At 39.7% G+C, this 27067-nt stretch overlaps 1 pseudogene; it reads left to right on the top strand.

The window, feature by feature from the left end:
- Positions 1 to 568: 568 nt before the first annotated feature.
- LOC117028864 (60S ribosomal protein L19-like) lies at positions 569 to 13202 on the top strand (annotated as a pseudogene).
- Positions 13203 to 27067: the final 13865 nt, after the last annotated feature.

Here is a 27067-nt window from a genome sequence, read left to right on the forward strand (position 1 = left end):
CACACCCAGGACTCATGCACGTGAAAGGGAAACCAAAGCAGCAGAGCCCGAAGAAACCATGACAACTAGGACCCTCAGAAGTTCTGGGTGATGGACTACAAAAGAGGACTGCCCTCCAATGCACCATCATGGCATGAAGTCTGTTGCAATCCTTCCCCCAGGGCTGAAGTGGGCAGGCAAGACCCACGAGAGCCATTTATCCCGTGAAGAGTCAAATTCATTAATTCACTTATATTTATTAGGTACCAAGTGCTAGAGATAGAGCAGGGATATGCAGTCAAATAGCTAGCTCTCCGGGCTTACACTCTAAACTGGGGAGATAGCAGTAAACAATAAAAGAGAACAAATTACATAGTACGTTAGAAAGTGAAAAATGCTATGGAATAAAAAATGAAGATCTGGTCAAGAAGATATGGTGGTAGCAGTAAAGGTGATGAGAAGTAGACAGATTCTGGATGCACTTTGAAGGTAAGGCCAACATTATTTTCTGACAGATTGGATGCAAGGTGTGAGGCAAAAACTGTAGTCAAGAACGACTCCAGATTTTTCCACTGAACTGATTAGAAAGATGGAACTGCCATCAACTGATCTGAAAAAGAATGAGGATAAGGTAGGTTGGGAGGAAGAGTTGGGGAATTCCAGACGTCCTTTTTTGTTTTAACATATTGGGCTTCAGTTTTCTATTAAATATCCAAGTGGAGGTGTTGGATAGGCATTGGATGAAAAAGCTAGGAATTCATGGTTTAAGTTAACTTTAAAAAGGTTGGAAGGGAGGGAAGGAGGGAGAGAGGAAGTGAGGGAGGGAAAAGAGAGAGAGAGACAGAAGGAGAGAGGGAAGGAGAGGGGGAGGAAGGAATAAATGTGCTATTTACACAGTGAATTTCTGGACCAAAATTCAGTTTCACTAGATTGTTATCAATAGCACGTAGTGTGATGTTCTAAGGTTTGTACAGAATTTAGCCAGAGGGATGTTGGCAGGCTGGGGGTTGGGGGGGCTTCACAGAGAAAGCAACGATTAAACTGAGCTCATCGGGCAGACAAAGAAGACAAAACTAAGAAGAGCAGGAATGTAATTGTGAAACTTCAAAATGTAACAACAGTGCGTAACCGGGTGACTAGAGCCTGCGATGGATGGAGAGGAATGACTGCAAATGAAGCTGGAAGAGTAAGCTGGGGCAGTGTAGGAAGCCTCTGATATAGTGTGCTAACAAATTCAATTTACTTTGCCTAAGTTTGTGTAACAGCAACTGAGAACAGACTAGAACGGGCCATGGCACTGGAAACGCAGTGGTTGAGATTTTAGTGGATGGAATAAAATGAAGCTGTGCTTTAAAGCCTCCGTAATTGCAGTCAGACTAAGGAGTTCCTGCAAAATATTGCATATTTAGTGTAAAACTGAGCCATCCATATCTAGTGTCATCAAAGGAAAAGTATAGCCAAGACAGAAAAGTGATATTATTCTAGGCAAACCTGACTAATGATTTAACTCCTGTCCCAGGGAAGAACAATGGGGAGATTACCACAGGATCAAGCTTCAGTCCTACCTATAAATATTTGCATTGACTCTGTGTGTCTATGCCTACATTAACTGGTAAGAAACTATTAATGTTCATTCTCTTAGGGCACATTTAGTTCTCAGCTAATTCTTTTTTTTATCAATAGTTTTGCATGAAAAACCCTTTTGGATTACTAAAGGTGCTTAAACTAAGGATGCTTGTACACAAAGCATGCATACCACTTTTGTTCACGGTTTGTAAATTAACTTTTACAAACTCTACCTTGATTATACACAAACAAAACCAAGTTTCTTAAGGCTACCTTTTTATTCTCTCCTGTACCTCCGGATCCTTGAACTTTGACCTCTGCAGCAATAAAGCCGCATTTCTATGATAAACACGGGGTCTTTTGTTTTTGTTTTTTTTAAAGAAAAGGAATGCACAGAGTTGATACATTTTTAAGTGCTGCATTTAAAAGATAGTTACTCAGAATTCTCTAGCTTGATTAAAGTCTTGCAAGGTAGCCCTACTGTAATTTGTGATAGAATGCTGTGCCTTAAAGTATATTTTTTACTAATAGACAATTGATTATGACATATCAGCACAATTTCTGTTGGAAAATACATCACTATATTCTGTCAATCATTAGGTGTGACTGAATTTCTTTTGCAGTTTTTTAAAAGAAATCTCAAATGTCTAAACCTGCAGAATAAAACTTTTTAAAAAATAAATAAGTAAATTAGTATGCTTAAACGAGAAAATCAAAACTAATGCCTGCATTCAAAATACACTGTTCAATGGACCGATTAAACAAGGTCCTGGTAAAGAGACAATACACGACTAAGATATGCATGAATTTTATAGATATTTCCCCTTTAAAACCACAGTTCCCATACCTCTAAGAGATACCTCCCAGCTTGCCAAGTATTTACTTTGTCCTAAATTTGAGAAGGCTCAGGCAACCAGACACATTTTCCCTTCTGTTGTCAGAATGGGATTAGGATTACCTTGTCCTTCCATGCCGACCACATGCTTCTCAATTGCACATCTCACGTGGAGCCACCGTCCGGCCCGATTTGAAGTCCAGAGATGAACCTGCTACCTCCTATGAGAACCGTGAACACACACCACCTGGATTCCGCAGTGCTTCCTGGGGCTGCTGCTGTACTGGTGCATTTCAAACAGTGGCAGGCTCTGCATTTTACTTTTTTAACCATGCCCAGAAGTCTTTCCCAAATGGCCTCAAGATTGGTTTCACTCTTGGACCTGGCCATTTTCCATAATTGATTTAATGCTTCAAATAATCTTCCTCTGTGCTTTGACTTAGGCTTCTACTCCCACTTAAAAACCTGGACATGACAACACCTTTTTTTCCTTAATGGAACTAATTAGAGAATATCTGTAGGCAGAACATATCCATTAAAACATATAATGATTGTAGAGATGGCAAACAGTAAACATTTAGTGAAAACAATGGAATGGAATGCTATATTGCCCAATTGTAGGTAAAATTTTAGGTATACCACAAATTGATTCAATTTGTTAAAGTTTTATAAAAGCCTGAGTGATTGACACCTGTAGGAGCAAAGCCATCTTTAGAGAATCCAGAACTGTGAAGCTGAGAGATTATCCTTTTCTGGTCATTAGATACCTCTGGATTTAACCCAAAGCTTGCACTGAGTCATCAGAGATCTGCACTTTCTTTCAAAAGAAATCAGCCAAATTATTTTCACTTTGGTACTCTGGTGTGGGGTATAAATGTGAAGGAGACAAGTTTTTGTCTTTTGTTTTTCATCTCATCATGAAATGAACATTCAGTGCTCTATATATCCTCCCACAATAAAGGCTAAAAGTTTAACCAAAGAGATCTAGTCATAAATACGTACCATTAACTCTAAGTTCACTAATGTTTAATTATGTAAGTTTATGGATTTTCCAGACTCCGCCTCAACTAAAATTTCTCTTTTGATGTCTGATAGTTGGTTTTATGTCCTCTCATGAGGATATATTCTTTAATTTCCCACCACCTTTCCCATTTTTGAAAAGCCCTACCTTCACTCCCAGTTCCACCTTCTTTTGAAAAATATTCCTCCTTCACATCGTCCAGATGAAGGCTCGACCAATCTGGGTCCATCACAAGAACCCATCCACGAGTCAAAGAGTTTGAATGTGACCTAAGATGGGACATCCCTAAATTTCTACAAAATGGGACTTAAGGAAAAGGGACAATCCCACTCTGGTGTAAGGCTTAGGATCTGAGTCTGAGAACATGGTGACCTTGTGGAAGAGGCCTGTAGGAAAATGCTGGAAGGAACAGAAATAAGAGCTAAGAAAGAGAGAGACCCGAAGGTATCGGAGTCTGTTTCCAGTGATCCTGAAGACCCGGTTACATCATTTGACCTTTCCTTTTAACTAAGTTAGTTCAGGTTTTATTTCTGTTATTTGTGTACATAAAAGGTCTTAATATAGACTCTCTCATGAGCCCTGCGTTAAGATGGAATAAAGAAATAAAATCTCAGTCAAGTATATTTTCATTTGATTAATAAACTAGCAAGAAATTTAGTTCTAGGAGGCTCTGAACCATTGGCCAACTGAAACCGGGAGTAAGAGGTGGAAGACGGAAGGATCAACACGCTTCTAAGGCCCCATCCCAAAAGCCACGTGGCATCCAGCCTCCAGCATTGTGGGCACCGACAGGCAGAGCTTCACGTGCCCAACCTCCTGAGTCCAGATGAATTCACCAGTGTGATTTCATTAGAGAGCATTCAGATGGCAGGAAGTGTGGTGTAGGAGAGTCAAGGGCGGAGGGTCGACTACCTCCTCTCAAACGCAATTTCCAGGCAGAGAAAGACCTAAAGAGCAAAAAGATTCCCAAACCAGCTCCCTCTTTAGACTGGTAACCAATGACTGCTCCCTTTGGAAGATTAGCCTGGAGGCTCTGAAGCCGAATCCACAAACAGCTCGGCCACTCCCCCACAGCGCTCATATTTTCATGCTGCAATAACAGCCACTCCTTGCTCTGGTTTGGGTCCAAAAACAATCCCTCCCTTTTCCTCTAATACCATCCTCTCCGTAGTGAGCTCATGTCCTCCCTCTCTCTTCCTCTCCCTCTGACTCACAGTGCTCAAAGCTTTACAAATCAAAACCTGTTGGATCAGCCAGGCTAGAATCATCAACTGTGAATGGGCCAGCCCTTCCATGAAAGGGAATCTCACTTTCATTGTTAGCAACAAGGCTCTGAGTTACTTAACTTGGTTATGAAAAGCCCAGAACCCGACTCATTCTTTCACCAGCAAAAACAATAGTGTTATACATTTTTAAAAGGAAAGAAAATATGCCTTTAGTAAAACAAAATAATTCTGCCATTTCCACATCTCAAAAGAGACATCATCCATGGAGTTTTAAAACTAGACAACGAGGTGATCCCTTCACCTTAATCCCTGTTTTTGAACATAGTTTTTTGACTAAGATACAAAGTGTTTTTAAGGAAGCAAAATTCAGAAAAGTCAGATTCATCAATAGAGCACTTAAACATTACTTGATCAAATTCATCTTTATACATGAAACACCAAGCATAGTAACTGAATAATTTTTCCATAAATAGTTATAGAATTTATCACAAAGTGATTTTTCAGTGGGGAAATAAGAATCGCAATTTAAAAAATATTTTTTTTCTTAGGTATCAGAACAAATAGAAAATTTTAGGGGGAGGCCTGTCTCTTTTGACTCTGAAAAGTCTCCTTAAAATCCAATTGGCATTTTATTACCTGCCTTTCCCAGACCAGGGCCAACGGACTCACACAATTCTTGACAAAGACCAAAGTTAAGCTCATTTCACTTCCAACCAATGATGTTCTTTTGAAGCCTTGGCACATACTGCTTGTGATAAATGTTCTTAGATTTGTGCAAGGAAGCAGAGGAAAAGAATTTGTTGGGGGGACATTAAATCCTGGCCCTGGATTTGAACTTGCACGGATCATCAGGCAGTCTATAACACAAGGCATAACCAAATAAATTCATCACAGCAAATTATTTTTCAGCATTATTGTCTTCACTGGTCAGCGAGATTTGTGGATGGTTTTAAAAGTGGTTTGGCTGGGTTGGTTTTGTTTTGTTTTTTTCTGGAGGGTAGTTATCCACGAAGAGATGATTAGCTTTCAATTACATGTAATGAATACTCACTTGGGTTCCTTTGCCTCCACTCCTTTCTCTCTTTGGGGGAAAACATACTCAACCTCTCAGACAATTAACTCTCTATGTACTATCCTAGTACCCTACCAAAAGAATAATCGTCAGGAAGCACAATCATATGACTAACTCTGTTGGTATTGTGATAAGTTTTTAGAAAAAGCTTTCCACTGAGTATGATAGATCTTTTTATTAAAAATGCCCTGGCAACTGCCAGCCAAAGAAAGATCCAGAGAGAGTTTATGGTTCACTACACACCTTGAGCCCCTAAAGAAAGATGTTACAGAAAAATGCTGTATCAGCCAGTTTTCTGAATGCTGGACTCTCTTGTATTATGAAATGAAAGGCGCTTTGATTTTCTTTAGCTCTTACTTTAAAACTCACTGGCATGGTCCTTTCTGTGATGGTTCACTTCTGACAATGCTGCTTGAAAAAAAAAAATTAAAAACAAGTAAAATCAAAACTAAGAATCAGAGACGTTAAGGTACTGAACTAAGATTGCACAGCCAATCAATGACAAAGATTGGATTTTAAACCTAAGTCTCTCTAATCTCAAAACCCACAGGTTATTTTGCTATTTTGCCAGCCATGAGATAATGTGGATGAAATGCATGTACTAGATCTCTGAATGTTTTTTAGCCCCTCTGATAGAGTTCTTTAAGATGAGTGAGGATTCCTATAGCCAGTATTCAGTGTTTTATTAGTTAAGGACACAATGTGCAACCCTTTCAGAGAACCCAAACAAACTAGTTTCCCACTTGTCTTGGTTCATTCAGGTCTCAATTCTCCATACCAATCTAAAGTGGCAAGAGTCTGATAATTCTTTCTATTTGCTTCTGGAATGTGTTTTTGTATTTTGAGAACAAGTGTTTCTCATGTTCCAGTAATTCACACCAACTCAAATGTTTTAAATGAAGCCAGGCTGTGAAAGAACTCAAGAGGAAGTAAAAAAATAAAAAAACAAAAAGGGCCCATGATTTTTCCCCACTCACTCCATGCTACAAACAGCTGGCCTGAACATAAAGCACCATCCCAAATTTAGTATAAAATTCATTTTAAAGAGTCTTTTAGGTCTTGTCATAATCTAGCTATATAACAATATGGGCTTTTAATTTCTTATTCTAAAGTTTTACATTATCCAAAAATTAAATTAAAATGTTTTTTTACTTGATGAAGCTAACAGCTTTTATCCCCTCACCAAAGTGGCCAAAACAAGATGGGAAATGAATCTAACCACTATTTGTACAGAGCATCACAACACAAGTTGTACTTTCTAAGTCAGCTGAATGGGGTGCCACCTTGGTGAGCACTGAAAATACCAGCTGCTTTCAAGTTGCCTAGTAAAGTTTTTTATGTGTGATTATCTTCTGAAGAGACAGAGAAAGATAAGATTTCAGTCCCAAGAAAGTGCTAACTTAAAATATTTGCATATAACATTCTAAGAGGTTTAAAAATTAACACGAAAATAGTATACAACAATAAAAAAGGAGCAAACTATTTATAAAACAATACCTTGTTTCCCCGAAAATAAGACCTAGCCGGACCATCAGCTCTAATGTGTCTTTTGGAGCAAAAATTAATATAAGACCCAGTCTTATATTATATTATATTATATTATATTATATTATATTATATTATATTATATTATAAAGACTCAGTCTTATTTTACTATAAGACCCGATCTTATTTTACTTATTTTTTTGCTCCAAAAGATACATTAGAGCTGATGGTCCAGCAAGGTCTTATTTTCGGGGAAACACAATAACATGCAAGAATCTCAAAGATATTTTGCTAAGTAAAAGAGGCCACAGACAACACACACACACACACACACACACACACACACACTCACCGGGGCTGACAAAAAAATGTACACAAGTGGACACTTTGGTCAATGTTGCTCAAGCAGTAGTTCGTCGTAATCAGAAGTGTCTGGATGCTGATGGTAACCACTTTGAGCACCTCTTGTAATTGCAGAAGTCAATCATGACTTGTATGCATCTTTTGTTATCGGTATATATTGAGTATTACAATTTTAACAGTTTTTTCCTTTTTTAAAATGTGTATAAATTTTTTGGTCCCCTCTGTATATATTACATGATTCCATTTATATGAACTCACTCATAGAACTCAAAACAGTGGTTGTGGTGTGGGCGCTGGGAGGAGCATTGTCTGGGAAGGGACAGAAGGAAGCTTGTGGGTGCCAGAAATGTTCTGTATTCAGTCTTGGTGGATGAAAAGTCATTGGGCTGTGTGCTTAATATCAGTGTACTTTAAGATCCTATTTAATGTCATTTATTAAATGACCATATAGGCATGGGTTTATTTCTAGGCCCTCTATTTTGTTTCATTGACCTATGTGTCTGTTTTTATGCTAGTATCATACTGTTTTGATTATTATAGCCTTGTAGTATAGTTTGTTATCAGGTAGCAATAGTTCCAATTTTGTTATTCTTTCTCAAGATTGCTGTGGCTGTTCAGGGTCTTTTGTGGTTCCATATAAATTTTAAGATTATTTGTTCTAGTTCTGTGAAAAATGCCATGGCATTTTGATAGGGATTGCGTTGAATCTATATATTGCTTGGGATAGTATGGACATTTTAATGATGTTAATTCTTCCTATCTATGAATGAGCATGATATATGCTTCCATTTATTTGTATCTTCTTCAATTTCTTTTCTCAGTGTCTTATAGTTTTCTGAGTACAGGTCTTTTAACTACTTGGTTAAATTTATTCTTAGGTTGTTTTTTGTTTGTTTGTTTGTTTTATGCTATGGAAAATCATTTGGAGGTTCCTCAAAAAAATTAAAAATAGAACCATCTTATGACTCAGCAATTCCACTTCTGGATATTTATTCAAAGAAATTCAAAACACTAATTCAAAAATATATATGCATCCTTATGTTCACTGTAGTGCTATTCATAAGAGCCAAGATAGGGAAGCAACCTAAATGCTCATCAATAGACGACTGGATAAAAAGGAGGAGGTACATATATACAATGGAATATTGCTTGGCCAGGAAAGGAAATGGGTTTTTGCCATCTGCAGCAGCATGGATGGACCTGAAAGGTATTGTGCTAAGTGGAGTGGCAGACAGAGAAAGATAGATGCAATGTGATTTTTGCTTATATGTGAAGTCTAAAGAACAAAATAAACAAACAAAACAGAAACAAACTCATAGACACAGAGAACATATTGATGATTGCCAAATGGGAGGGGTTGGGGGTGGGGGTGAGTAAAAAGGGCAAAGGGATTAAGAAGTACAAATTTGTTGTTACACAGGAGTCATGGGGATGTAGGACATAGCATAAGGAATATAGTCAGTAATATTGTCATAACTATGTATGGTGTCATACAGGTAGATTTATCAGGGTGATCACTTAGTAAGTTATATAAATGTCTAACCACTATGCTGCACACCTGAAACTAATAAATAATGTTGAATGTTAACTGTAATGGAAAGAAAGAAGGAAAGAAAGAAAAGAAACTTATTCAATGTATGTTATATTTATACTTCAATTAAAAAAAAGTTTTTTTAGAAAAAGTTAGCCCAGCTATATATCTGAAAGAAAGGTTTTATAGCTCATTCCTTGAATATTACTGATAACTCTGCTTTCTGTGGTTCACAGACTTTTTAAAACGGTACTTACAGATCCACAACTCCCTATCTGTAGCTATAAACTCCAACAAGCTGTGAAAACCAACAATTCCAACTAACCTGAACTGGTGTGAGGCTATTGAACACCTTTATGTATTCCATATTCCACCTAGCACAAATATTCATATGCCCCGCTGTGGAAATGTTGTTTGATTATAGGATGTGACCCACACCGCATAATGTTGTTATATAATGTAGAAGACATTACCTTTGTAAAATCCAAAAATGTTCTAAATTTTTAAACACTTCTGGACTCAGTGGTTTCAGATAGGATATTGTTAAATTTTGTTTATTTGAAGATACACTTGAAAAGGTTTAACTAGTACACTGGACATGTGATTTCATGGGTATTATTGCTAAAGATGAGGCTGAATTTATTTAAGTGAGCTATGGGCTAAATTATTTCTATAAATAGATATATAGACCAATAGATAAATACAGAGGGTGCCAAAAAAATGTATACACATTTGAAGAAAGGACAACTGTATTAAAATTATAATACTCAATATATACAGATAACAAAAGATGAATACAAGTCACATTTGACCTCTGCAATTACAAGAGGCACTCAAAGTGGTTACCATCAGCGTCCAGAGCCACTTCTGATTACCGCGAACTACTGCTTGAGCACCACTGACCAAAGTGTCCACTTGTATATATTTCTTTGGCACCCCAGGCAGTCACATACATACATACATACATACATACATACATACATATATATATATATACATAAATTGCTCACAGCCAAAATTGAAAACGTAGCGTGGGGATGACTGAAGTTTAGGAAACATCTTGTTAGTATGTTCAGAAAGTTTTCAACATGTCCACACAGAAGGCCGAATTGCCTACCTAAAACAAAGGGTGAGGGTAGTGGCTGTCTTGGCATCTTCCCCAGCATAAAGCAGGAACTTGCATGTAGCAGCACTCAGCAAAGGTTTGCTGGGCTGAACTGAGTCTCCAGCATCCCTCTTCCTTTGACTTCTGTTACACACCATCCCTGCAAAGGAAAAATGAATATTTTTTAAATAAAATTTAAGACCTTTGGGAAATAACACTCTGGTTCCTTTTAGTTGATTGTAAGTAAAGACAGAACCACATCTTGATTTTTACCTTTTCACTTTAGGTCAGGTCTTTATTGGAAGCCCTCGAAGACTCAAAGAATTTTTGAAATCCCTACTGTTTACCAAAAACAGAAATCTCACAAACAAACCACAGGAAATTTGCCACTGACTCTAAGAAACGATTTTCTTTTTTTATGCTGGCTCTACTTTGCACCATAACTTCTGAACTGCTGCTTTCCTATGTCTTCCCGTTATTCCTTCATATTTTTCCCAAGGAAAAGAACTCATTGTCTGTATTCCGCACAGATATATTCCGGAAGCACTGTAAGTGTTTGCCTCATGTTTCTGTATCAGTTTCGGAATCATCATAAATCAGCAGTCTGTGGACTGAGGTGCTCAGACCAAAATCCTGCCTTTGAAAAACATGTAGCATCAGCCTCCTCGAACAGCTGCAGCCTTTTATTAATGGCTCAGGAGTCTTTCACACCTCCTTTTAAATCCAGCGCATTTGAAGTAGTAAAACAGAGAGCAGTTTACAGGCAGGAAATATTAAAATATTTAATTGCTTTTTTTTTCTTGGCACAAGGCAGACAGCCTCAAGCTTTCTGTAACACATGAAGAAAGGACACCTGTCCATGCTTGAATGGACATGAAACAGGGGATTGCTAAATTGAATACATCTGTGACCAAGCCTTCTTTAAACCCACATCAAGCCCTTTTTTTTTTTTATTAGTTCTAACCATTTCCCTCCAACTACTTTTCATTTTCTTCTTCTTTCTCCTTGTCTAATTACAACAAAACACAGAAGAGACTAAATGGATATCATGTCCAAGGTGATTCCCTAATCTATCTCAAACAGTGCACAAATTCAACCTGAAAATTTTTCCCATTGTCCAGTCCTGTAGCTTATAATCTAGCCCATCAAACCCTTCTCAGAGAAAACGGGACCTAAATGTTAGAGTTCCATTAGCACTAAGGGGATTGCTAAATCTTTTGTGAGTCTGTCTATGCAGTGGAATAAGGCAGCCTATGGTCAAGCTCCAGTTCTGCCAATTGCTAACCAAGTGACTTTGGAGTTTCAGTTCCCTCACCTATAAAATGGGAATAGTCAATAGCACCTCCTACACGAAGGGGTTGTCGGCTTTAAATGAGACATCAGTTGTCAAGTGTTCAGTCTGGTGTTCAGCCCTCTGTAAGGCCCTCGTGTTAGCTATGCTTTTATTACACTTCGGTCTAAAAAAGAATCGTTCCTGAAGCAAAAGAAGATACAGCTAAAACTTTTCCATGAACAACTGATAGTAGTACAAGAGCATCTTGCTGAAATTCGTATTGGTTTTCTATTGCTACATAACAACATTCCACAAACTTAACTGCTTAAAACAATCCCCCTGTAATGGCTCACAGGCATGCAGTCAGAAGCCCAGCGTGGCATGATTGGGTTCTCTTCAAGGATCACAAGGCTGAAATCAAGGTGTGGGCTGGGTTGAGTTCTTGTCTAAAGATTCTAAAGAATAATCCGCCTCCAGGCTCACGTGGTCTGTTGGCTGAATTCACTTCCTGTAGTAGTACTGAGAACCGGTTTCCTTGCTGGCTCTCAGCGAGAGGCCTCTCTTAGAGGTCACTCTCAGTTCCTTCCCTTGAAAATCCTTTATCTTCAAAGTCAACAGCAAAGAATTTCCTTCACGTTGAATCCCTCTAATGCTTCAATCCTCCAGAGCTGATTTCTGTAACCCATCAGAGAAAATTCTGCTTTTTAAGAGGTTATGTGATCACATTAGTCCAACCCAGATAATCTCAGTGTTAAGGTAAACTACTAAATAACCTTAATTTTATCTGCAAAAATCCTTTTTGCCATGTAACAAAATATAATCACAAAGTAACACAAGGGAGCAGAGATCAAGGAGGGGCCATCTTAGAATTCTGACTACCACAAAATTTTAATATTAGGAGTTGGGATGAAAAAACATGTATCATCTTTTAAGGCAGAGCCAGAAAGGAATGTAGCAGACTCCTAACCACTCTTTCTGGTTTCCATTCAAATTCAATCTTCACGGAGCTGCCTATATTCAATATCCAAAAACAAAACTTCTAAACGTCTCACTGCCTACAAGAAAAACCAAGTTTAAACTTCTTAAGCTGATCCACAAGCCCTCCATGATTTGACCCATCTCTCAAAATTAACTCTCGTTTCCTTTCGCCACTGCAGCCGCAGCCATGAGTCTGTTCAGGCTTCAGAAGAGGCTTGTCTCTTGGGTCCTCTGTTGAGGCCGATGACATGGCCAGTGCCAACTCCTGTCAGCAGATTCAGAAGCTGATCAAAGACGGGCTGATCATCCGGAAACCTGTGACTGTCCCTTCTTGAGCGCAATGCCAGAAAAACACCTTGCCCTGCAGGAAGGGCCGGCGTATGGACACAGGGAAGCGAAAGGGTACTGCCAGTGTTGGCACACCTAAGAAGGTAACCTGGAGTAGAAGGATGAGAACTCTTCACCGACATGCTCCGAGATGATACCGTGATTCACGAGATGATACCATGAATCTAAGGAGATTGACCGCCACGTGTATCACAGCCTGAACCTGACAGTGAAGGGTAATTTGTTCAGAAACAAGTCCATTCTCATGGAACACATCCACAAGCTGAAGGCAGACTAGGCTCCAAAAAGCTTCTTGCTGACCAGGCGGAGTCCCACAGGTCTAAGACCAAGGAAGCACACAAGTACCACGCAGAGCGGCTCCAGGCCAAGAAGGAGGAAATCATCAAGACTCTGTCCAAGGAAGAAGAGATCAAGAAATAAAGCTCCGCCTCTCTTACCTATACATAATGGCCTGTTCTGAAACTCAGCTCTTCTAGCCATTCTCCAGGACATAGATCGATCCTTCGATAAAATAGCCTTCAGCTGCCTACCTCTCTGCTGCTTCCAAAGTTTCTGGCTATTTGGTGGGTCTTCCCTGTGTAGAGGGCCAGTACTGACCACCCCGAGGAGTGAGATGCAGGCCCTTTCCAGGGTGCCTGTTTCATTTCTTCTTTGGCTCCTGGCCTCCAGTAAGGATCATGGGATCATGACCCCTCCCGTCCACAGAAGAGATGGTTTCTTTACCTTGTTTTAGTGGGGTGCAGGGCCCACTTTGAAAGGAAAGAGGAATAGCTTCTACCAAAGCCTCCAAAATACTGTGCCACAACTGCCTGCTACAGCACAGCATGAGTGGCACCTCCGAGGAGGTCTCAAATGTCATTTGGGAACCAGGAGTTGTCACACGAGTTGTTACATTGTCTTAAAAACAACAGAAAATGGTATGCTTACACTTCTCAGCTGGGCACTGAGGTCCAGGGTTGAAAACTACTGCCCTGGAACTCCAGGAAAGCAGGGGTTTCAACAACCATCACTCAAGCAGCTATGACACCTGGACTTCATTGGCTGACTCTACCATCTAAGCTGTCTCTAAACTTGATAGAGGTATAACTGAAGCTGTGATTTTGAGCATCCCAATTTCTAAACTTTTTAGGTGTTTTGGTTTATATCTATCACATAAGGGTACAAAGGAAAAGGCTTTCCTCAGAAATTGGAATAAAGGCATATAACAGGAAAAAGAAAAGCTAACTCTCAAGCCTCTAACTAATTCCATTATTGATGCTTTATGATCACATAACACTGAACTGCTTATATAATAGTTTCCTTCGTTCACCATGATGTTTCTCACCTCTGTGATTTTAGCCAATCTGTGCTCTCAGCCTGTAATGCCTTTTCGCCACTCTTTTGTCTAGGTAAGTCCTATTTATTTTTCAGCTTTGCTCACGTCACTTCATTTACTCATTCATTCATCCAATAAATAACTATTGAACATCCACTCTATGATAGAGACTAAGCTATTGTGATCAAATAAATTTAAACAGTCCCTGTTTTCATATTGCATACACTGCCATTGGGGTATAGGCAATTAAACAAATGATTAAAAGAAAAATAGTGGTGAGTGCAATGACTGGAGGGCTGGTGCACCTACAAGAGACACTTAACCAAAGTCACAAGCTTTCTGGAGGAAGTGACATCCACGTCAAGACTCAACGTATGAATAAGTCACCCCAGTAGGTGGGAGTGTGGGAGGGGAAGGGATTCCAGACTAAAGGAATAGCATGATAACATACAAATACACCTGTGTTAGAAAGGACGTGGTTCCTTTGAAGGACTCAAAATATTTCAATTTAACTAGAGCATGGAGTGCTCAGGGCAGTATAGGATCTCTCCCCGAGGTAATGGAGAGCCATTGAAGGTTAAGATTAGATTTTTGCTGAAATCTATGTAATTCTACTAACAATTGTCACCCCAATAAATTAAAAATAAATTAAAAAAAAAAAAAAAAAGATTAGATTTTTGCTTGACAATATCTTCCCCAACTGGCTTGATTGGAGGAGGGACTAACAAGAAGACAGGAAACCAGGAGGGAGTCCAGGGCAGTAACCCAGATCAGAGATGATGGTGACAGGTGTTACGTAGAGGCAACAGAGATCAAGGGAGATGGACAGATTTGAGTCAAGATGCCACCTACAGGCATTTGGTGATGAATCAGCTATTGGGGATGAGGGAGGGTGATGGCCATGTTTCTGGTTTGGGCAACAGGGTGGATGCTGGTGCCTGTCACTGTCAGTGAGAACAGGGGTGGAGAAGTGGTTTCGTGGGGAAAGATAATTGTTGCAAATGGCTTCTTCAATAGCCAGTAATTTACAGAGACTATTTCAGTTCTTCCTCGCCCACCTGTATGATTCAACTGCATTAAGCAAGAATAGAAGCCCATTTACCGAGTATACAGGGAAGAATGAAAAACATAGAAAGGGCACAAGTAACTTGTTCCCCCAATTATCTGCCTCTGGTCCCAAAGTAGAAGATTCTCATGATCTGGGATTTTTTACTGAATCTAGGCAACGATGATAGAGTATGATGGTAAGGACTGTTTCCTCTTGTTCTTCCCTCTGACGATGGAGCTCTTCCTCCAGATATTTGCATGGCCTACTCCCGTCCTCTCTTCGTTCAGGGCTCTACTTAAATATCATCTGATTAGAGGGGACATATTGACCACCCTTAATAAAAACAAAAACCTCCCACCCACATTCCAGCAATTCCTAATTTTCTAGTTTTCTTTATTTTTCTCCATAGCACTTTTTGACAGAATGGATGTGTGTTATTGTTTTTTTTTGTTTTTTTTTTTTTTTTTTTTTTTTTTTTTTTTAGGTAGACTGTAAGTACCACAAAGGCAAGGACTTTATTTATTCACTGCTGAATCACTCTCTATATAACAGTGTTTTGGCACATAGTGGGTACTAGGAAATATTTGTTGCGTCGATGAGTGCGTGAAGAAAGGAAGGTCTGCTGCCCAGAAGATTAATTTTGGCTGGAGAAAATTAGGTGGGAATAATCAGAATAAAAATAGTATTAGAATCATAAGAGAAAATACATTTTCTCAAGAAGAGAATACAGAGTGGGAAAAGGTCCCTGAGGAGTTCCAACATTCACCAACATTTAAATGATGCTCTGTAGAAGGGTCTGCAACGAAGTGAAAAGGGGGAGTCAGGGAGGCAGGAGGAAAACCCAGAGTTCGGGGAGAGGGGGAGTCAGAAAAGGCAACAGAAGAGGATAATCACGAAGGAGGCATTAACAGTGGCAAATGTGACCAAGAAGACAAATCAGAGAAGTTCTAGAAATCTCCATTGGATTTAACAACCAATGTGCCATGGAAGCCTTTACTGAGAGCAATTTGGGGGAGCGATACAGATGAGGGCCAGATTTCAATAGATTGGGAGTGAAAAGCAAGGAAGAGGATAAAAGAAAGAGGTAGTAGAGGGACGTAACTAGAGAGATGCAGGGCCCAGGAGAGTTGTTTTGCTTAAGATGGTGGAGGTTTAAACAAATGTAAAGGGTGGTGGGAAAGACACAGTAGAGAGGAAGAGGTTTACGATAAGAAAGAGAAAGAAAAAAAATCAATACCGGAGATCTCTGAAGCACAGGAAGGGAGGCATCCTTCTTCTAGAAGCCTCCTCTGACCTTCCCCTGCCGCTCCTCCTCTCCACCACCCTCACTGCAGTCTGTGTCAAGTGTGCACAGGGCTATGACTGTGCAGATATAGTGGAATTGTAACTCTGTTTATGTCACTACTGGGCCACTAGATTCTAAGCTTCGTCAGGTCAGGGACAACTTTTGATTCACCTTTCTATTCCCAAGAACTGGCACAGGATCTGGTACATAATGGATGTTCAATAAGTATATAATGGGAGAATAAGTGAACAATTAATGGAGAAGTAGCTTAATGGACTGAAGGACTCAACAAATATATATTAAATGCTTACTGTGTCCCAGGCTCTGCTCTGGACTCTGGTGATTGAGCAGTGAACAAAACGAAGCCCATGAACAAGTGAATTGAGGAAAGAACATGAGAATGTGGACAAAAATAAATAAAGGCTGGTTACAGGCAAGTGAGACACTACGAACCAGCACTTCATAAATTCAAGAATATTGATGTGTCAGAAGGGACACCATGCCCCTTCCCAGCCAATTTTTTTTTTCACATGCAAGGTTTATAAGGATTGCTTATGGTCTTGCCTCCTCATTTCCTGTTTTCGTGATACTTGTAATCTGTGCATCACTTGCTTGAATTTGTCTTTCTTCATGAGCTCTCAAAAGTGGGTTGCGCAAGTTTTCCAGCTCTTTACCAAAAGACAAAGATTCAAGCTCCCAGGCTACAGTGGAGTTAAAGCCTTGACCGTGGCTTGTTCCAAAGTAGCTTCCCACTCAGGGCCCCAGTCATCATTACGTTCTCCTACAGGAACTAAACAGAAAAGATGAGGATGGAGGCAGGGAAACACCCATATGAACATTCTTCTGCAGGCCAACAACCGCTGAAAGCAAAGCTTTAAAAGATATTGCTCAAACATTCCCAAACAGAATGCCTACGTTTGAGTCATTAGTGCACATCCAGGAACACTCTGAGCCTCGTAGACAGGAGGGATTGAGGCAAACGCACAACACCACTGTGATGCCAAGGAGCCATTCTAGGTCACTTATGCAAGTAACACAAAACTTAAGCACACAAACTGTAAGGGAACACGGCAGTCACTGTGGAACTTTTAAGAATCCACATCGTAAAAGTTCTTGAGTATCAAGTGTTTCTCTTCACTTGTTTCCCTTACTGTGGTCATATTTTTCAAAAATAAAACTTGAGTCCTTTGTTGGCTCTTTTTACTCTGAAACCCAATTTCTAATCTTGGTTTGGCCCTTGACTCTTGTCCAATTATCTCTTCCTCCAATGATATTATACAATTGAACAATCACTTCAACGTGGATTGCTCCCAATTCTATGACCCAGAGTTCAGACCTACATTGTAATCTTCCAGCCAGATGTCAGGATGTCCCTCCAATAACACAAAGCAAACATGTTCAAAACCAAATTCGTTGTCCTCCTCTACAAAACCAGTTCTTCCATCCAACTTCCCAGCTTCCATTAATGGTGCCGCTGTTCTACTAGACAAAAACCTCAATCATCATTGACTCCTTCCTCTCTTTCATCTTTCCCTCCCATCCATTTTTATATTGCATTGAGAGGTTCTCTAAGACCCGTTTCCAACATATCATGCTCATCCATCCTCCTTAACAATCAATTCTTTTTATTCTCACTGACTCCACCCTAGTTCAAGCTCTTGTTTCTTCTCACCTGGACTATTGCAACCACTATTACTGGAGAAAGAAAATTTCACAACCAGATAGATTTGTATTCAAATCCTGGTTTCACCTCTTTCTAGCTATGCTATATTGGGCAATTTTCCCAAAACTTCTAATCCTCAATTTGCTCCATAAAATGCATAAAATGATGGTTTATTTCAAGAGTATATAAAATAAGTCAAAGTGCCTAGCACATAACTGCTCAAAGGATTAATGACTCTTCCCCCAAGGAAGTGTTCTGATCGTGTCTTTTTTTGTACTTATAAACTTCTAACGACTTCCCTTTTTCTACAAAAAAAAGACCCAGCTACGTATTTGCCCTCCACAATATCACCCAAGCTGGTTCCCTAGCTTTCATCTCCCAAACTGCCTTCTCAGTCTTCCCCAACCATACCCATGTTTTCACTATGCTTGTCTTTCCACCTGATATGACTTGTCCCTTCATCTCCACCCTTCTAAATTCTACCTGTCCTCTAAGAAACAGCTCAAACACCAGCCCCTCCAATATGTGTTCTACTTTGGAATTCCCACTTTACGTTCTTACTATATTATGGAGTTTATCATATTCTGCTTCATACTATGCTTATAAGCATTTTTGTCTTATTCTAAGTATAGGACTGCGAACCATCTAAGTTCTTGTTCATTCTCTCAAGCTTAGTACTTTTCACTTATTCGATGCTCAGGAAATGAACTGCATTGATTATAAGGACATGTCCCTAAAATAGTACTCTGTCAGAATTTATCTGTTGAAATATAAATTTGGTAAGGGTAATCATTTTTGTCTATGTTAATCAATGATATATGCAGAGTACCTAGAATCATGCTTAAAATATAGTGAGTGCCCAAAAACTATTGATTGAATGATTTCATAATCCAAGATTATCCTCTGAGCCAAGAAAAAAAGGTTCATATAATTCTTTTTTTTAAAGTCACGCCAATTAGTAACACCTAAGCTCTGTACAGTCTCATTTTCTCCCATCAGGGACATCATCTGCTGTATAATTGAAAGGACATGGGCATCAACTGTCCATCCAGGGAGGGCACTCAAAGGTAGAGTCTGGTCCACATGGCCTCAGGTGCCCTTGATCAAACAGGCTCCACCACGGCTGCCTGATAGCCTCCGGTTGTCCCATATTCCTCTTTCTATCTTGCATAGACACCAGGTCTGTAGTTTGGCAGGGGCGTAAATTAAAACCCAGAACAATCACAGGAATCCTGGCCTCCAGAGTCAAGGCCAGCCAGCAGTATGATTCAGGCACTTCACGTTGCCTCCCTCTGCTTCCGTCAGAATCCTGAGAGGAATTACTTGCCAGCCCAGCCAGAGTCAGAAAAACACTGCTGAGTTGCTGGCCAGGATCCCCAAGCAGGCTGCAGACACCATTTTGTTGACTCTGACAAAGCTATGAGCTGTGTCTAGAGAGCTGGCCTGTTCGCCCCTGCTGTGCTACGCTGGGAGGAAAGAGGGAGTGGGGAGAGCAAAACTTTTCAAGACATACAGACCAGGTTCTGAATGTGGGCTCCACCAGTGACTAGCAGTGAAGCCGTGGGTATAGTATCAGCCTCCCAGGCTGTAGATTCCTTATCTCTAAAATAATACCTACCTTACAGAGTTGTTGTAGGAATGAATGGTAAGATATGTAAAGCACAAGGCTCCTAGCTGGTGCTGTAATACTGTTATTAGATTAGAAAGTCAAAGGAAGTAACCGCAGAGATTAAGCCAGCATTCCTAACAGAGTCTTAGGAATTCATTTTTACTAATTCTCTAGAATATGGCTCATTTCGTCCCTGGGAAACATAATGACAGATTTCTAAGAAAAATAATCAAGTGTCAATACTAAGCACTCTAAAACCCAACTGGCAATAAAAAGCTTTCAACTGAATTTTCAGAATTTTCCCCTAGCAGAAAGTTTACTGGCTGACCTTCGTTTTCCCTCATCCCCTGAACCTCAAGACTCAACAGAGTCCTTGAGGTCCTTTTGCCTCCAGGTCATTGCTGCCTACAAAAATTGCCCCTCTTTTCAGCAGTTTGCTCTCCTTCATATCCACTCATCACACTTTTCCCCTACCAGCTCTCTCTCTCTCTCTCTCTCTCTCTCTCTCTCTCTCTCTCTCTCCAGATTCCCTCATTCATCCTGACCTGTCCTCAGCACTTCCTCAAACCCACTCTCACCCTCATTCCCACAGCTATCAGACCACAGAGAAGGGAAGGAGAGAAGAAAGGACTTTTTTTCACAGCAGCCATAATCTGACAAAGTGCCAAAAAACTCGGCAATCACAGTAGCTACACAGTTACTCAACTGTCACCCATTGTTCTTACTCATCAGATAAGTGAAGTCCCCCAGTCTGAAATACATGCTTGCTTTTTTTTTTTAATTAAAGTTGATTGGGGTGACAATAGTAAAGTTACATAGGTTTCAGGTGTACAATTCTGTATTACATCATCTATATATCACATTGTGTGTTCACCACCCAGAGTCAGCTCTCCTTCCATCCCCATATATTTAACCCCATTTACCCTCATCCACCATCCCCACCCCGCTTACCCTCTGGTAACCATTAAACTATTGTCTGTGTCTATGAGTTTTTATTGCTTCATTTGAGTTTTTATTTCTTCGTTTGTCTTGTTCTTTCATGAGTTTTTATTTCTTTGTTTGTCTTGTTCTTTTGTTGTTTTCAGTTTTATATCCCACATATGAGTGAAATCATATGATTCTCGACTTTTTCTGTCTGATTTATTTTGCTTAGCATAATAATCTCAAGTTGTCGCAAATGGTACTATTTCATCTCTTCTTATGGTAGAATAGTATTCCATTGTGTATATATACTACAACTTCTTTATCCAATCATCTATCGAAGGACACTTTGGTTGTTTCCATGTCTTGGCCACAGTAAATAAAGTTGCAGTGAACATTGGAGCACATACTCATATATCTTTATGGATAAATGTTTTCAGATTTTTTGGGTAGATACCCAGGAGAGGGATTGCTGGGTCATATGGCAATTCTATTCGTAATTTTTTGAGGAACCTCCACACTGCCTTCCATAACGGCTGCACCAGTCTGCATTCCCACCGACAGTGTATGAGGGTTCCTTTCTCTCCACAGCCTCTCCACCATTGTTACTATTTGTCTTGTTGATGATAGCCATTCTGACTGGGGTGAGGTGATATCTCATTGTGGTTTTTATTTGCATTTCTCTGATGATTAGTGATGTTGAGCATTTTTTCATATGTCTATTTGCCATTTGTATGTCCTCTTTGGAGAAATGTCTATTCAGGTCCTCTGCCCATTTTTAAATTGGATTTTTTGTTGTTGTTGAGTGAAATACATGCTTTCTAAAGTTTATCTTTTATTGTATATCTTATACAGATCCTAAGTACATAAATCACACAGATTACTAAGTCCTATATTTCTCCCCTTGTGGGCCATCCTGAATGATGTACTTCATTTGCTGAATTGACTAATACTCTTCAGAGCTCCTTACCTGATTCTATGATACCAAAACTGACACTCATTCTGGAACATTCTCCCCATTGGTTCTGAAAGACAACATCTTAGTTTTTCAATTATGTGACCTCACATCTGGTGGAGCCGGCCTCTGGACTTACAACTGAATTGGAAAAGTTGTTCGACAATTATCTTACCCACCATATCCTACAGCGTCTACCTTATTTGCTCATTCCCAACTTTCGTGGGAATTCCTGAGAATTGCCTAGTTTCGTTCCCTCATCTCTTCTCCTCTCAGCCACAACACACCAAGGCCCACATCATTTTCGTTTATCTGTTGTAGCCACGTCTTAACTCTTGTATCTGCTTCCAGGCCAATTCTATTTCAGCCCCACTCCCATCCACTCTTCTTAGTAGAATGATTATTTTTCCTCAGTTACTACATTATTCACAAGCACTTAATGGCTCCCAATGCCACACAGAATCTAAAGTCTTGTAACTAGCACATGAAGCCCTCTGGGATCTCACCCTCACCATCCTCTTCTTTTGCCACTCGCCTACTGGGTTCACTATCGAACATACCATGCTGCTTTATGTCTTCATAACTCTTACCATCAGTTTTCTCTGTGTGGAAAAGAAACACCCTTCCTCACCTCCTTCCAAACCTGGAAAGCTCTGAGTCCTCCTTCAAGAATCTGATCAACTTTGATCTCACCAGCCAGAGATGCCTCCTTCCTTCTTTCTGCCCTACTCCTCCTCATTCTCTTCTTTGTGTCTTTGTATCCATCACATTGAAGGGACTATTGTTTGTTTCTGCCTTAACTATAAGCCCAGGATAGCAGGATAGCAGGAACCGTGTCTCATTCACATTTGGCTCATTCACCTTTGGCTGCTTAGTGCCACGCAAAGTGCCTGGTGTATAGTAGGTGCTCTATAAACACTGACCAGTTCCTTTAGGGAATCTTTTGACAAGAATCTGTCCTAAAATGACATCAGCTTGAAAAGACAGATATTGAAAGAGTTCTTCCTACATTAATTGCTTGGAGTATCATTTCATTTCAGGACCCACCAAAAAACCACTACAAAGAACATTTCTTTTACATTTTCTTAGAAAGTCAACTCATTTTGCCTGTTTGAACAAGCCTGGAAAGTTTGGTGTTTGTTTTGAAACTAAAAAGTGCCTGAAGAGGCGCTTTGTACTCTTGGACGGGGTTGAGAAGAGACCCACAGAGATGATTAAAGGCTGGAGAACAGACTAAGGGAAGGGAAAAACTCGAAGGGAAAGCTAAAGGCAATTGAGTAATCGACGTCAAGCATGTGAAGGGCTGTTATTACCGAGAAGGGTGAGGAGCCCATCATGTCCGTATCCTCTAAGGGGAGAACAACAGGAAATGAGGTAAGATGTTGCAGAGAAGACGTGGGTTAGATCAAGAGGAACTTTTCTGGCAGAAAACATTGCTAAACATTGAAAGATCCAACAGAAATGATTCCCTAGTCTTTCCTTCTCCCAAGGTATAGAAACATTGGAAATGCTCCCAACTGTCTGGAATGTTCCGTGTGTAATACTATCTAATGCAGGGATGAAATTATACAGTTTTAAGGGACAGTCTCCAGATGGTACATGGATTTTTGGCACCTTGGGCACACATGCCCCGACAAAGTCCTTCCAACTCTAAAATTTTGAAGTATCTCAGAGGAACTGAACTCAACTGTCACTTCTTTTCACTAAACATTGACAAGCCCCTTCTCTAGGCCAGTGATTTTTTAGGTACAATCACAATGACTAAGGCATAGTTTATTCTAATAGAGGAAAAAGCTGATTATCAAACATCCTTTACATGACTGTCAGGCATCAGCCCTCAACATTCGGTCTGTCACACACACACACACACACACACACACACACACACACACACGCAACATACGCAGTACACAGCAGCCACAAAAGCTACTTGCATTTCCTCTGCTTAGCACCTGTCCCCTGCTGCTCTAAACTGCAAGCCTTTGCATATGTTATTTCCTCTACCGATACAGTCATTCCCACTTCCTTAAAAAAAAACCTTATTGTCTTTAAAGTCATAGTTCAGGTGTTACCTCCTCCAAGCTGCCATTTGTTCAAAGCTACTACTCCTTTCACCTGCACTCTAGATGACGACGCTGTTTCATGATCCCTGACTGCAAGCATTAAAAAACTGACCCAAAGCAATGTTAATAAATGAGAACTTACTCGGTGGATACCTATACCAGGGGCTTAACAACAGCTGGAGGAACAGGCTTGGAAATGCCCAAGAACCAAGAGAGTTAAAGGCAAGAAGCAGAGGGCGCATTCGCCTTGTAGCCAAAAGAATCAGAGCAACTATTCCCTCCATCCTAGTGTCAAAGTCCTAGAAGAGTATCTAATTGGCTAACCATGGGTCCCATGACTAGACTGACCGGCTTGAAGCTGCACTAGGGTGGGAAAAAAGGTCTGTTCCCTTCCAGTTTCCCTGGTGGGAATTAGTCATAGAAATTATCCTCTCACTAACACTTATGCAAGGGAGGAAAGGCAGTTCTTCTCAAAAGAAACTGGAACCCAGTGGAAGAAAAAATTCATGCTAGACAGCTCTCTCTCACACACACCTCATGGTGGTGCGATCCTTTGTTTTCCTATCTGTGTTCCTATCACATCTGTGTGCTCCCTGAGGGCAGGAATTGTATGTTTCATCCTTATCTCATACACTGCTGGGTACAGAGTCAGTGATCAATAACCTCTTACAGACCAAACTCCTAATCAATATTTGTTCATGGTGCATGAAGAACAAGTCAGTATTCATCGCTGTACCTGCCAACTCCAAGCTCCGTGCTTTTCTGCTGTATCAGAACGTGAGCAGGAATAGTGTGGTCAGCTTACACCCATTCATCAGTTTCTTAACCTAAGCAGCACATCGTTGGTTTCGTTAATAAACTGAGATAGCAATAGTAAGTCTTGGTTATGGCTGGCAAAAAAAAAAAAAGTCTCAATATTCACAGAATTGAAGTCCATGATGTGCAATGCATTTGTTAACCATCCATGTCTGTTTGAGTCAAACTAGGACATCCATAAAAACTTCTCAGACAATGCTACCCATACGTAGACTTTGACTTTTCCATAGTTAATGGGGAGTATAGGAAAATAAAATAATAAGAAAAGTACTACCATAGGGTTGGAAATAAACTCTAAATATAACAAAGAAGTCTAATAAAATAGTACAGGTGTGTTTCCATGGTTATCATAAGGCAGGTAAATGTAACTGGCTTGGCAAATCCATTTCAATACCACCAGTGTTCACTGACAATGTGTATGGCCATTCAAGCCTGTGACTTTGCATGGTTTGTTTAATCCAACTTACATTTCATTCTGAATCATACTTGGCCCTGTACTGAGTATTGCTTTCATTGAGATGAATAAATGCACACCTTGTTCAAAAGAAATAAGAGAGTTTTGGGGAATTCATTGGCAAGATTTCAAAAGTTCAGGATTTAGATCTTATAGATGACTAAGAGGTAAGATGATCTTTCCTTGGAGATGCATTGTCATGGACATCGAGAATAATAGTCAGGTGCTGGGCCATGAATTAACAATGCATTTTGGCCTTATGTGAGATCTATTGCCTTAGGTATTAAGTCATCCAAGTTATATCAAAAAAAAAAAAGGAAAGAAGAAAAAAGAAATTAGCTTTTGACTCCAAACTTATATATCTATATAGAATTTGCTCAGGAATCAGACTCTGTGTCCTTTTTCAATAAATATTATACATAAAGCTTGCAATAATAAAATAAAATATTATTTTCTATATCACTAAAAAATACAAGTTATATAACAAGAGTTCTGCATATTCAATTGGCTGGATTACATTCGATGTCGGGGGAAATAATGTTTGCTAATACTAAGCAGAAAAATATTAGTAAGAGCGTTACAGAGTCCTCTTTTGAAAGGCTTGTCAATCCAGACACATTTTAAATTCAAATTTAAGATCAAACTAGTATATAGTAGTAATTTGTATGATTCCACCATGATTGCCCCCATTCCATCCCATACAATTCCACTTAAAAATCATTAAAAAGGCAGGAGAGTCAGGATTCATTGGTCCAAATCTGGATTGACAGGATAGCTGCCCTCTGGATATGAAGGACTTGGAAGAAACTATCAACTACCCTGAAAGTATTTTGAAACCGCTTTTGCTGATGGGAATCTATGATGGTGGACTAGTTTGGCAACCCGGAATTGTTTTTACTGCAGCTGTGGATTACCTGTGGTTTCAATGGACTACTGTGTAAACTTTGTTTATTTTATCTCTTCTTCCTGTTGGAGAAACAGCTGGAGAACAGACATCCTGCTGTTAGGAACCTGGGGCCTCAGAATATTAACAGGAAGCCACATCAGCATCTTCATTACTTCACCTGTGGCATAAGTGGGAGAAAGAATGGAGCCCGTCAGGAGGGATTGATTTAAAACAGAATGAAACAGTTTGTGGACCATATGTCTGAACATCCAAGTAACTGCCACTGGCCTAATAAATTGGCTTCCTTCATGCAGAGTTCAACCAGAGGGAAGAGAGAAAGTCAGTTTCCTATAGAAAGGCATAAAAGCAGGCCTCAGTAGCCTGTGGCAATAAATGGAATAAAATATTTGACTTAGTAGACCAAGAAGTTGTATCACATGATTTATATCAGTTGCTTTTAGCTTTTAACAAAAGATGTGGGAGTAGATGCTAGAAATATGTGGACGGAGAGGAGGAAGCTAATAGCCTTACAAGATACTTTCATGTGTTTTCCATCTTGTATAATTACTCATCCTATGGCAAGAAGGACATGACATAAGCATTATTCCAAATATCTTCCCTGTTTTCCTTGTACAGAGAGGAGGAAAAGTGAGGATAAAATATCAGCATCCCTGTTCTCCAAATGAAGAGACAGGGCAGAGGAGTTATACGATCTAAAACCCTTTATGAATGTTAATGTCAGAATGGGTCAGAAATATTCCTGGAAGTGGCATTCTCTAGTACGGATCCATCTTCTCCTCTGCAGATTGAGGATGTGGAAAAAAAAAAAAATCTGAAAAAAACACTTCCGCTTTAAATATAAAAATGTGCTACTGAACAGAAGTTCAAAAGAGGGAATAATATAATCTTAACACTCATTGTTGCACGCACACTGGTACCCTCATTCCACTGATCCTAGTAAACACTTATATACCTACGGTGTATTTAATTCCTTAGAGTCTTGTATACAGTCAAACCTTGCTAAAATGCACTCCAGAAAGAGAATGCAGCAGCATAAATATGGACAACAGTCCTCAGAACAAGGCGTCTAGAAATTCATCATACCATGTAATTAATCACTGTGCATCCATGAATCAGATCCAGGCATAAATCCTAGTTATCCCACTTTTTTTTTTCCATCAACTTGGGTTAGTTGCTGTATGTTCCTGACCATTAGGAATTCCTTCATTTTCCCAAGGAGAAGGTTGAAAACTTTTCCTACCTACTGGCA

This window comes from Rhinolophus ferrumequinum, chromosome 10, assembly GCF_004115265.2.
Source record: "Rhinolophus ferrumequinum isolate MPI-CBG mRhiFer1 chromosome 10, mRhiFer1_v1.p, whole genome shotgun sequence".
NCBI lineage: Eukaryota > Metazoa > Chordata > Mammalia > Chiroptera > Rhinolophidae > Rhinolophus > Rhinolophus ferrumequinum.